Genomic DNA, 463 nt, shown 5'->3' with positions numbered 1-463 from the left:
CAGCCGCGCATGACGACACACAGCCACCGCCGCACCGCCTACCCGACGCATCCCAACGAGCTTCCTCATTGGTCCGTTCCTTTCCGCGTCGCTTGACCCAGCGTTTGCTTAAAATATTCTGTCCGTCGCGCTGAGTTGAACACATTGACCCTGACCTTCTCGGATAACCTGTACAGTCCATACAAGTGGGTACAGTACAGTTCAGACTCAGAGATAAATAATATTTTCCTAAAAACTCCAAACGAAACGAATAGAACTGCTGCTGTGGTAGAATTAACATAACGTTCTAGAACAACGCGTTATTTTCTGGTCGAACACAATATCCCTTATGTTCCCCCAAAACAATGATCCTATTTATAACGTTTCATATGAGGGTTATGAAAACGCTAGACTCCTTCCCTTGCAACCACAGTTTTCCCTGACAGTTCCGTCTCTGAAACTCACCACTATTTTCTCAAAAAGA

The sequence above is a fragment of the Salmo salar genome, chromosome 12 (genome assembly GCF_965601325.2).
Source record: "Salmo salar chromosome 12, fSalSal1, whole genome shotgun sequence".
Taxonomy (NCBI): domain Eukaryota; kingdom Metazoa; phylum Chordata; class Actinopteri; order Salmoniformes; family Salmonidae; genus Salmo; species Salmo salar.
This window is presented reverse-complemented; position numbering follows the sequence as displayed.